Genomic DNA, 9,239 nt, shown 5'->3' on the forward strand with positions numbered 1-9,239 from the left:
ACCTTACAAGCAATACAATGGCACTAAATTCATATCTTTCAATAGTTACCCTGAATGTAAATGGGCTAAATGCCCCAATCAAAAGACACAGGCTATCAGATTGGATTAAAAACAAGACCCATCAATATGCTGTCTGCAAGAGACTCATTTTAGACCCAAAGACACCCCCAGATTGAAAGTAAGGGGGTGGAAAACCATTTTCCATGCTAATCGACACCAAAAGAAAGCTGGGGTGGCAATCCTTATATCAGACAAATTAGATTTTTTTTAAAGATTTTATTTATTTATTTGACAGAGAGAGAGACAGCGAGAGCAGGAACACAAACAGGGGAGAGGGTCAGAGGGAGAAACAGGCTTCTCGCCGAGCAGGGAGCCCGATGTGGGACTCGAATCCAGGACCCTGGGATCATGACCTGAGCCAAAGGCAGATGCTTAACAACTGAGCCACCCAGGCGCCCGACGAATTAGATTTTAAAACAAAGACTGGAATAAGAGATGAGGAAGGACATTATATCCTACTAAAATGGTCTATCCAACAAGAAGATCTAACAATTGTAAATATCTATGCCCCTAACATGGGAGCAGCCAATTATATAAGGCAATTAATAACAAAAGCAAAGAAACACATTGACAACAATACAGTAATAGTGGGGGACTTTAACACCCCCTGACTGAAATGGACAGATCATCTAAGCAAAAGACCAACAAGGAAATAAAGACTTTAAATGACACACTGGACCCAATGGACTTCACAGACGTATTCAGAACATTCCATCCCAAAGCAACAGAATACACATTCTTCTCTAGTGCCCAGTGAACATTCTCCAGAATTGATCACATCCTAGGTCACAAATCAGGTCTCAATCGGTACCAAAAGACTGGGATTATTCCCTGCATATTTTCAGACCACAATGCTTTGAAACTAGAACTTAATCACAAGAGGAAAGTCAGAAAGAACTCAAATATATGGAGGCTAAAGAGCATCCTACTAAAGAACGAATGGGTCAACCAGGAAATTAAAGAAGAATTTTAAAAATTCATGGAAACCAATGAAAATGAAAACACAACTGTTCAAAATCTTTGGGATACAGCAAAGGCAGTCCTGAGAGGAAAGTATATAGCAATACAAGCCTTTCTAAGAAACAAGAAAGGTCTCAAATACACAACCTAACCCTACACCTAAAGGAGCTAGAGAAAAAACAGCAACTAAAGCCTAAACCCAGCAGGAGAAGAGAACTAATAAAGGTCAGAGCGGAAATCAAAGAAATAGAAACCAAAAGAACAGTAGAACAGATCAACGAAACTAGGAGCTGGTTCTTTGAAAGAATTCACAAGATTGATAAACCCCTGGCCAGACTTATCAAAAAGAAAAGAGAAAGGACCCAAATCAACAAAATCATTAATGAAAAAGGAGAGATCACAACCAACACCAAAGACATACAAACAATTATAAGAACATATTATGAGCAACTCTATGCCAGCAAAGTAGATAACCTGGAAGAAATGGATGCATTCTAGATGTATTAACTACCAAAACTGAACCAGGAAGAAATAGAATACCTGAACAGACCTATAACCACTAAGGAAATTGAAGCAGTCATCAAAAATCTCCCAAGAAACAAAAGCCCAGGGCCAGATGGCTTCCCAGGGGAAATCTACCAAACATTTAAAGAATTAATAGCTATTCTCCTGAAACTGTTGCAAAAAATAGAAATGGAAGGAAAACTTCCAAACTCATTTTATGAGGCCACCATTACCTTGATCCCAAAACCAGACAAAGACCCCATCAAAAAGGAGAATTACAGACCGATATCCTTGATGAACATGGATGCAAAAATTCTCACCAAAATACTAGCCAATAGGATCCAACAGTACATTAAAAGGATTATCCACAATGACCAAGTGGGATTTATCCCTGGGCTGCAAGGTTGGTTCAACATCCGCAAATCAATCAATGTGATACAATACATTAACAAAAGAAAGAACAAGAATCATATGATCCTCTCAATAGATGCAGAAAAAGCATTTGACAAAGTACAGCATCCTTTCTTGATCAAAACTTCAGAGTATAGGGATAGAGGGTACACACCTCAATATCATAAAAGCCATCTATGAAAAACCTACAGCGAATATCATTCTCAATGGGGAAAACCTGAGAGGTTTTCCCCTAAGGTCAGGAACACGGCAGAGATGTCCACTATCAGCAATGCTATTCTACATAGTATTAGAAGTCCTAGGCACAGCAATCAGACAACAAAAAGAAATCAAAGGCATCCAAATCGGCAAAGAGGAAGTCAAACTCTAACACTTTGCAGATGATATGATACTTTATGTGGAAAACCCAAAAGACTCCACCCCAAAACTGCTAGAACTCATACAGGAATTCAGTAAAGTGGCAGGATATCAAATCAATGCACAGAAATCAGTGGCATTCCTATACACCAACAAGAAGACAGGAGAGAGAGAAATTAAGGAGTCGATCCCATTTACAATGGTACCCAAAACCGTAAGATACCTAGGAAACAATCTAACCAAAGAGGCAAAGGATCTGTACTCAGAAAACTATAAAATACTCATGAAAGAAATTGAGGAAGACACAAAGAAATGGAAAAACGTTCCATGCTCATGAATTGGAAGAACAAACATTGTGAAGATGTCAATGCTACCTAGAGCAATCCACACATTCAATGCAATCCCCATCAAAATACCATCCACTTTTTTCAAAGAAATGGAACAAATAATCCTAAAATTTGTATGGAACCAGAAGAGACCCCGAATAGCCAGAGGAATGTTGAAAAAGAAAAGCAAAGCTGGTGGCATCACAATTCCAGACTTCCAGCTCTATTACAAAGCTGTCGTCATCAAGACAGTATGGTACTGGCACAAAAACGGACACATAGATCAATGGAACAGAATCGAGAGCCCAGAAGTGGACCCTCAACTCTATGGTCAATTCATCTTTGACAAAGCAGGAAAGAATGTCCAATGGCAAAAAGACAGTCTCTTCAACAAATGGTGTTGGGAAAATTGGACAGCCACATGCAGAAGAATGAAACTGGACCATTTCCTTACACCACACACAAAAATAGACTCCGAATGGTTGAAAGACTTAAACGTGAGACAGGAGTCCATCCAAATCCTAAAGGAGAACACAGGCAGCAACCTCTTCCACCTCAGCCGCAGCAACTTCTTCCTAGGAACATCGCCAAAGGCAAGGGAAGCCAGGGCAAAAATGAACTATTGGGACTTCATCAAGATAAAAAGCTTTTGCACAGCAAAAGAAACAGTCCACAAAACCAAAAGACAACCGACAGAATGGGAGAAAATATTTGCAAATGGCATATCAGATAAAGGGCTAGTATCCAAAATCTATAAAGAACATATCAAACTCAACACCCAGAGAACAAATAATCCAATCAAGAAATGGGCAGAATACATGATCAGACATTTTTCCAAAGAAGACATCCAAATGGCCAACAGACACATGAAAAAGTGCTCAACATCGCTCGGCATCAGAGAAATCCAAATCAAAACCTCAATGAGATACCTAACCTCACACCAGTCAGAATGGCGAAAATTAACAAATCAGGAAACGACAGATGTTGGCGGGGATGTGCAGAAAGGGGAACCCTCCTACACTGTTGGTGGGAATGCAAACTTGTGCAACCACTGTGGAAAACAGTATGGAGTTTCCTCAAATAGTTGAAATTAGAGCTACCATATGATCCAGCAATTGCACTACTTGGTATTTACCCCAAAGATATAAAGGTAGGGATCCGAAGGGGTACGTGGACTCCGACATTTATAGCAGCAATGTCCACAATAGCCAAACTGTGGAAAGAGCCAAGAGGGCCATCGATAGATGAATGGATAAAGAAGATGTGGTATATATACACAATGGAATATTATGCAGCCATCAAAAGGAATGAGATCTTGGCATTTGCAATGACGTGGATGGAACTGGAGCGTGTTATGCTGAGTGAAATAAGTCAATCAGAGAAAGACATGTATCATATGACCTCACTGATATGAGGAATTCTTAATCTCAGGAAACAAACTGAGGGTTGCTGGAGTGGTGGGGGGTGGGAGGGATGGGGTGGCTGGGTGATAGACACTGGGGAGGGTATGTTCTATGGTGAGTGCTGTGAATTGTGCAAGACTGTTGAATCACAGATCCATACTTCTGAAACAAATAATGCAACATATGTTAAGAGAAAAGAAAAAGATGAAGACAGCAGGTTTGGAAGAATGAAGGGGAGTAAGTCGGAGTGGGAGACGAACCATGAGAGACGATGGACTCTGAAAAACAAACTGAGGGTTCTAGAGGGGAGGAAGGTGGGGGGATGGGTTATCCTGGCGATGGGTATTAAAGAGGGCACATTCTGCGTGGAGCACTGGGTGTTATGCACAATGAATCATGAAACACTACATCAAGAACTAATGATGCAATGTATGGTGATTAACATAACAATAAAAAAAGAAAAAAAAAAAGAAAATCCTGATGCAGCTTGGGGCGCCTGGGTGGCTCAGTCATTAAGCGTGTGCCTTCTGAGGTGAAGGCACGATCCCAGGGTCCTGGGATCGAGCCCCACATTGTCTCCAAAGACTGTTGGGAGCCTCCTTCTTCCTTGCTGACTCCCCCTGCCTGTGTTTCCTCCCTTGCTGTGTCTCTGTCAAAAAATAAATAAAATCTTAAAAAAAAAATGAAAATCCTGATGAAGCTAGAGTGTATTATGCTAAGCAAAATAAGTCAGTCAGAGAAAGACAAATACCATGTGATTTCACACCTATGGAATTTAAGAAACAAAACAGATCAACAAATGGCACAGGGAATACAAAGAACAGAGAGGGTAACAAAAAAAGCTCCTGATGCTGGAAAACAAACTGAGATTTGATAGAAGGGAGGTGGTTGGGGATGGTCTAGCTGGGTGATGGGATTAAGGAGGGCACATGTTATGATGAGCACTGGGGCTTGGAAGCAAGTGATGAATCACTGAATTGTCCTGAAACCAATATTGTACTGTATGTTAAGTAACTAGAATTTCAATAAAAATTTGAAAAGAAAAAAAAAATCTGAAAGGACAATACATTTAGAATCAATGTCTGTATTTACTGAAAAAAAATGTATTAAGTGCACCACACAATTCAAACCCACGTTGCACAAGGGTCAACTGTACTATTGAAAATCCCAGCCAGAGCAGTTACACAAGAAAAATAAATAAATAAAAGGCATCCAAATTGTAAAGGAAGAAGTAAGGTCACTCTATTCAAATGACATTTTATATGTAAAAAACCCTAAAAACAACATGAAAAAAACTATGAAAATAAACAAATTCAATAAAGTTGCAGGAGAAAAAGTACATAAGAATATGTTCCATTTTTATACACTGATAATGAACAGGAAAATAAATTTAAAAAACAATCATATTTAAAAACTGCATCAAAAAAGCCAAAAAACACTTTGAGATAAATTTAACCAAGGAGGTGAAAGCCTATCTACTGAAAACTGTAAGACGTTAAGGAAAGAAACTGAAGGCAACACAAGTAAATAGACATTCCATGCTCGTGGATTAGAAGAATTAAGTGTTGAAATGTCTATACTATCCAAAACCATCTAGAGATTCAATTGCAATTCTTATCAAAATTCGAAACAGGTTTTACAGACATAAGGCAAAGACTCTTTAAAATTTGTATGGAACCACAAAAGACTCCGAATAACCAAAACAATCTTAAGAAAGAACAAAGCTAGAGGCATCAGGCTCCCTGGTCTCAAACTCTATTACAAACCTCTAGTGATTGCTGGCGTACTGGCTTAAACACAGACACACAAATCACCAGCACAGAAGAGAGAGCCCAGGAAGATACCCACACTTCTATGGTGCAGTACCTTATGACCAAGGAGCCAAGAATATACAAGAAGGAAAGAACAGTCTCTTTAATCAAGGGTGCTGGGAAAACTGGAAAGCCCCTCGCAAAAGAATGAAACTTACTCTGTGTATCGTACAAAATACATAAAAATTAACTCAAAATGGATTCAAGACTTGAATGTAGGACTTGAAACCCTAAAACAATGAGCAGAAAACATAGGGGAAGGCTGCTGGACATAGGTCCTGGTAGTCATTTTTGTGGCTCACACTCCAAAAGCAAAGGCAACAAAAGCAAAAATAAATAAGCACATCTACATCAAACTCAAAAGCTCCTGCCCAGCAACGAAAATCACCAACAAAGTAAATAGGCAACCTACTGCCTGGAAGAAAAGATTTGCAGATCCAAAGATCTCCTAAAAGATTAATATCCCACACACATAAAGAACTCCTACAACTCAATAACTACAACAAAAAACAACGTGGTTAAAAAGCGGGAGGATTATCCAAACGAACATTATCCAGAGAGCCAACAGGTACGTGAAAAGAGGCTCAACATCATTAATCATCAGGGAAATGCAAATCAAAACAACAATGGGATAGCACCTCACACTGGTTAGAATATTTAGTATCAAAAGGATGAGAAATAACAAATGTTAGCAAGGATGTGGCAGAAAGAGGACCCCAGTGCACTGTTGGTGGGAACGTAGGGAGGTGCATCCACTGTGGAAAACAGTAGGCAGACTCCTCAAAACCTTAAAACTAGAACGACCCTACAGTCCAGCAATTTCTCTTCTGGCCATTTAGCCAAAGAAAACAAAAACACCTATTTGAAAAGATATCTGAACCCCCATGTTCACTGCAGCATTATTTATAACAGCTAAGATAGGAGGACACCCTACGCGTCCGTGGAGGGATGAAGCGATAAAGAAGATGTGGTGTATGTAGACACTGCAATACTCTTCAGCCGTAACAAAAAACGAAATCTTTTTTTTTTTCGCAACAACACGGACGGACCCTGAGGGCACGATGCTAACTGAAAGAAGTCAGAGACAAATACTCTATGACATCACTTTTATACGGAATCTAAAACACCAAAAAACTGAGCTTAAAGATACAGCAATCAGATTGGTGGTTGACAGACAGGGGGATGGGTGTGAAACGGGTGACAAGGGTCAAAGGTTCAAACCGACAGGTATAAAATAAGTAAGTTACAGGATGTAATGTACAACACAGTGACTATAGTTAGTAACACTGTATAGCAAGCCTGGAAGTTGTAAAGAGAGTGATCTTACAAGTTATCCCAAGGTAAAGGTTTTGTAAAACAAACCAAGACAAAACTGGATTTAAACAGATAAGCCACACACCATTGTTCAGGGGACTCAGGAAGTGCACAGAACTGCCAAATTCTGTGTGGGAAGCTGCCCTCCTGTTCCGCGCAGAGGCTACAGGAGAGCTTTGTACACTGGTGAGTGCGTGCACAGAACAGCAAGTGAAGTGTTGGGCTCCCCTCCACCCGGAGCAGTGGGCACTGCATGCCGCTTAGGGGTACAGGAAGAAGCAGGGAGTTCCTGAGGATACTGAAGAAGTGGAGGAAGAAGAACAATGCAGGGTGTATGGAAAGTGCCTTACCGGTTTTCCAAATCCCTGGGCATGTTCCATCGCGTAGGTGTCTTTTGAGATCCTACAAAAGGTCGCTGCTCAGGCTCTTTCGGCTGGGTAGTAACTTCTTTCAGTCACTGGCAACCTCTCAGTCATCACTGTCTCTTGACCGTCATTCTAGGGGGAGAGGAGCACAGAAAATTGGTCTCATTTCTCTCAGGTGGGTTGGTCCTTCAGCTGTTGATCTGAATCACTAACCACCGCCGTTACATCTGTGCCCGTAAAGCACTGCAAGTGAATAAAGGTAACAATGGTAACAGAGATAGAGAATACTTATTCCTCTGTATTCCTCTGTGTTAGGCCCTGTTCTGAGCTGTAAGGGGCAGAGCCAAGCATGGAGGCATGAGGGTTTCGGATACGCCCCAATCACGGAGAGCTTGGAAGCACAGGTTTTGGAGCCGCAAAGACAAGGCCTTGAAATCTGGTTCCAAACATTATCTGTGTCTCTAAGACTCAGAGGCCTATCAGGATCCTAGCCCACTGAGATGTTCAAACTGATAAAGGGTGTAGAATACTCTAATGCTTATGCCAGTAGCAGGCACAGAGCAGCTCCTCAATCAACTCCTGATGATAATCAAGAGGATGACAATCGCGTTGGTGTTCCTTCCCCAGCACTAGCGATAACAATAACCAATACTTTTATGATATTAATCCCAAAGACTCGTACTGCACTTATTCCATGCCAGGAACCATGGTTTACATTGACTTTGGAAATGGGTTCCATTGACTAATTCACTAAATCCCCAAAACAAGCCTATATAGGTCCTATTTGCAGGTCCATCTCTCAGATGAGAATTCTGAGGCATGGCGATGACCTCTCTTGCTCAAGGTCACGGAGCTGGAAGTGCAGTAAGAGGAATGACAACCTGTACTCTGAACCAGTCTAGAAGAGGCCCGTTACCAACGTTAAATCTGCGCCATAACCCTAAGGGTTTGCTGTTCTCCCCACTCGACAGATGGAGAGACTGAAGTTCAGGCCCAGGGCAGAGGCCGAACTCACCTGGCCTCCCCAATGGGAGGAAGCAGGACTTGGCATTCGGCTCGGCCTCCAGGTCCTGGGCTGCCCCTTCTGTCCCCCGTGGATACCAGGATGACGGGCACCTTTTCCTCGGAACCGCAGCATGCTAGTGTTCTAACGACACCACTGCCCCTGTGTCCCTCTGCTGCTCCCAGCCATACCACCACTGACACCCGTTGCCCATTGCAGACCCCGCTGTCGACCGCCGCCGCCGCCCCATGCTGCCACCCTCTGACCCCGCTGCTTGCTGGCGCTAGCTGCCCAGCGCTGACACTGCCCATACCACCACCGGGCCTGCTGTCCCTGCCAGCTGCTACCAGTTACCGCCGCCTGCCGCCTGCCACCTTTGCCTGCGTCCCCTGCTTCTGCCTCCCTGCCCGCACCCCCTGCTGCTGCTTACTGCTGCATGCCGCCGCCATCGGCAGCCTACCGCCTACCACCTCCTCTGCTGCCACCACCCTCAGCTACCTAACCTTGACGATGCCTGAGAACGCTGCCCGCCTACTGCCGCCACCTGCTGCCGCTGCCCCCCTGCAGCCCGCTGCCCCCACCGCCTGCCACCACCACCTGACCCCGCCACCTGCCTGCCGCCGATTCTTGCCGCCACCACCTGTCGACATCTGCCGCTGCTGCCTACGCCCACTGCCGCAGCCTGCCTGCAGCTGTCTGCCGCCGCTTCCTGACGCACTGCCTGC

General features: G+C 43.0%; 1 protein-coding gene across 1 annotated transcript in view; it reads right to left on the minus strand.

Moving 5' to 3' along the window:
• Window positions 1–8,648, minus strand: part of LOC113910880 — a 28,396-nt gene extending 19,748 nt beyond the window's left edge. Inside the window, exons 1-2 of the mRNA XM_035723941.1 lie at window positions 8,527–8,648; window positions 7,497–7,643 (exon numbers count right to left, since the gene is read on the minus strand). The gene's annotated coding sequence lies outside the window, so the exon portion shown is untranslated. The remainder of the gene's footprint in view (window positions 1–7,496; window positions 7,644–8,526) is intronic.
• Between the last annotated feature and the right edge of the window lie 591 nt (window positions 8,649–9,239).

This window comes from Zalophus californianus, chromosome 14 (assembly GCF_009762305.2).
Source record: "Zalophus californianus isolate mZalCal1 chromosome 14, mZalCal1.pri.v2, whole genome shotgun sequence".
NCBI classification, from domain to species: Eukaryota; Metazoa; Chordata; class Mammalia; order Carnivora; family Otariidae; genus Zalophus; species Zalophus californianus.